This window comes from Acanthisitta chloris, unplaced genomic scaffold (genome assembly GCF_000695815.1).
Source record: "Acanthisitta chloris isolate BGI_N310 unplaced genomic scaffold, ASM69581v1 scaffold27269, whole genome shotgun sequence".
NCBI classification, from domain to species: domain Eukaryota; kingdom Metazoa; phylum Chordata; class Aves; order Passeriformes; family Acanthisittidae; genus Acanthisitta; species Acanthisitta chloris.
Window position 1 is genome coordinate 5556 of NW_008690178.1, and position 3712 is coordinate 9267.

A 3712-nucleotide genomic window follows, 5' to 3' on the forward strand; every position below is an offset into this window, starting at 1 on the left:
CAGACACATCCCTCGACTGAAGAACTCTGGCAAATGATACTGTTTGGATCCTCACCTGAGCTCCTGAGGAAGGAGCAGAGCATCAAAGACTTCTACTTAATACAGTGGAGTCAGAATACCTCTAGAAACTCCTCTCCTCATTTCCTTCTTCCTGTGTTTCATCTCCTCCTCCTTGCCCCTGCCAGTGGCCAAATCTGTGACTCCCCCACCCACTGGCTTCTCCCTGAAACTGCTGCCTCTGGAGACAAACCTGAAGGAACATCTCTTATGAAGCATGGGGGGCAACCTACCTGTCTTTGCCTTATGTGTGTTTGTCCAGTGGGGGCTTTCCTGCCCTTGTAATAAAAAAAATCCTGCATCCAACTTCTGCCTCTCTGGTTCTTCTGTGGCTGCAGAGCTCCCTCACCCTGCATGTGGCCATGGGGAAATCTCATCCCCACCAGAGCTGGGCTGAGCTGCCTTTGGGCAGCCCCCACAGATGGTCCTGCAGCTGAGAATCCTCTCTGTCCAGTTCTTCATTGTTACTAAGCTGACATTATTGTGTCCCTCACATGAATTTTTCTAGTTGTTAGAGTTCCAGTTGGACATTGGAACAGCTTCCCATGGGCAGTGGTCGTGGCCCCAGGCCTGACAGAACTCAAGGAGCATTTGGACAGCTCTCTCAGGCACAAGGTGGGATTCTTGGAGTGTCCTGTGCTGGAATTCCTTTAATGTTACATCTTCTAGACAAGGTACTAGAAATCACCAAACTGCCTTAAAAGACAAATGAAAAAAATGTGGCCTGAAGTTCTGTCAAAGCATCTTCTGAGAAGGAAATAGAGGAAGAAGGGAAACAATGGGAAACAATTTCTAAGATAGGTATCTGATGAGCAAAGGTGAAGCACTACCTGCCCTTTTTTTTGTTAATCACTGCTGTGATCACAGTTGCCCCAGGGATGCTGTGCCTGAGTGAAGTAAAAAGAACATGAACTAATGCATTAGAGAGGATTTAGCTCTTCCTTCACTGAGACTCTTTCAAAGAAAAGCTTCACACATAAATGTACAATTTTTTGGTGTCAACCCTCCATCCTTCCTGTCCTCATGGCCCTAGACTTTTTAGGACAGGTCTGGGAAGGGAATGGAGTTTGCAGGGCCCAGACAAGAGCCCAACCCCTGTCCCAAGTATCATAGAATCCTTTAGATTGGAAAAGACCTCTAAGATCACCAAGTCCAGCCATTAAATTTGTGTTTGTGAGGAGCACAGGCAGCTAAGGTGCAGAGCATTTTGGGCATGAGGAAATGGGTCTCTGTCCCTGCTGCTGCTTTCCATCCTCACACTGCTGAGACAAGGACACTTCTGCCATGAATTCCCAGAGGCTCAGCAATTAGCCTGTGGCTTGAGCCACACCAGCTCTGGTACCTCTCAAAGACACCTTTTCACTCATCCCAGGGCAGTTCCTGTGTGCTTTTGTCTCTGTTCCTCTTCTGCTCAGTGCCAGGATCCTCTCACACACAACCTCTTAGAGGTACTTTTGTAAGTAAATCATGATCACAGCTGAACTCCCGAGCTCCAGTTTTCCCTGAACCTCTCACTGAGGCAGTGTCAGGCAGGCACCAGCCAGCACCCAATTAGATGTGTATTGTGTCAGACAGCAAGTGCCTAACACAAGATAACAACAGTGGTGAGAGCTATTAGCACCCAACTCACACGATTACACAGCTCCTGCCTGGGCTGGATGCCTGCTCAGCGTGAGCTCATGTCTGATTGCAAAATGCTGCACAGAGATGCCCTTTCTCTCAGTGTCTGGTGTTATAAGAGAGTTATAGGGATGGAGGGAGATTACGGCATTAGTTGCACAAGGATCAGTCTCAGAAAACCTCTAATTATTCATTTGTCTTAATGGCATTGGCACATCTCTTGGGAGCACTCTGGTGTGTGTCCTGATAACATGGAGCTGAGTGGCATCAAACAGGAGGGAATCAAACTTTCAGAGTGGAAAAACGAGATGGCTTAACTGATGGGAGCAACAGTAAAGCTGTGACCTTCGGTAGCACAGAGCAAAGCCAAGTTTGCTGACTACAGAGAGGAGATATGGTGTAATGTTAAGGAAACTTTCCTGCCTGACCATCCAGGAGCCACTCCAGCAGAGCAGTCACAAATCATTTAGGCTGGAAGGGTCTCCAAGGTTTTAGAGTCCTATTTGTGACCCATGTCTACCTTGACAACTAGATGGGAGCACTGAGTGCCATGTTCAGTTGTTCCTTGAACACCTCCAGGGATGGTGGCTCCACCACCTCCCTGGGCAGCACATTCCCCATGCCCTTCCCATGCTCTGGAGTAAATATATTGTAAACACAGATCATTTAGGCTGGAAGGGTCTCCAAGGTTTTAGAGTCCTATTTGTGACCCATGTCTACCTTGACAACTAGATGGGAGCACTGAGTGCCATGTTCAGTTGTTCCTTGAACACCTCCAGGGATGGTGGCTCCACCACCTCCCTGGGCAGCACATTCCCCATGCCCTTCCCATGCTCTGGAGTAAATATATTGTAAACACAGAGTACCAGAGAATCGTGGCAACATGAGCAGAACCTGTTAAAACAAGGGGAAAACACACCCAGTTTCCCTTTCACTGCAAACATGTCTCGACTTCTCCAACAGACAGGGTGAACCCGAGGAATATGAATGGAACTAATCCTAAATGAATTAACATGTACAACAGAGAGGGATTAAAAAATGTTGTTGGATGTGTCATACTGAGGAAAACCAATGAAAAATATTATCTGTGTTTCCATTTGACATCAAAGGGGTTACACATTTCCTAAAGGTGATAGAGCAGCAGTTTTGCATGAGGCTAAAGATTTGGAGATTGAGAAGGCAAGATAACATGTTCTCCTGGAAAATCATAAACTATCTAGGACACACACCTCTAACAAAATAATATGGCCAAATATACACCTGCACAGATAATGTTCTATCCATATGCCACAAACGTATTGAAGTGTGCTAGAAGAGGCATCAGCACTCCAAATACTTGATGCCAGTTCATTGCTGCACCTCTGCCATTGAATCATTCCCCTCCCCATGCCCCTTCACCAGAAAGAACATTTTCCCAGAGCTGAGTGCCACTCAGTTGGCAGTGGATATGAAGAGAGGAGGAATCACCTCATCTCACAGAGGAGGGAAAAAAGGCTGGTATCTCCTGGAGAAATATGGAGAGAGCAGAATTGATTGTCCCAAAGTTGTGGGGAAAAAAACTCCAGACAAAGAGACAGGGAGACATGACATGAATGCAGGAAAAGTTTATTGTGCCCAGAGGGGCAGGAGATGGTCACACAGACACTGGGAAAAACCCATAGAGGCTGCATGCCATGTGTTGCATGAGGCTGAGGGAACTTCTCCAGAGCATGAATTCACTGTCTTGTTGCAACTTAACAGATCCTGAAGATGTGGCAGTGCAGCTCAGAATAACTTTAGGATCCAGCTCCAGACTCATCCAACAGCTGGGAGGAAAGGGGAGGGGAGGAGAGTAGAAGAGAGCAGGGAAGGGCCAATAATGCCTGGGACTGGCAACTGCCCAGAGGTGGGTGGGGGCAGAGGGTGATCAGAACTGCATAGAGCCCTGTGCCCACCAGCTCAGCCCTGCCAGGGTGTCAGGAGAGTTGGCAGTGGTGTCTGCAGTGGGGGCAATGCCTGAGCATGGTGTGGGTCTAGCAGGGCCCACAGGTGTCCC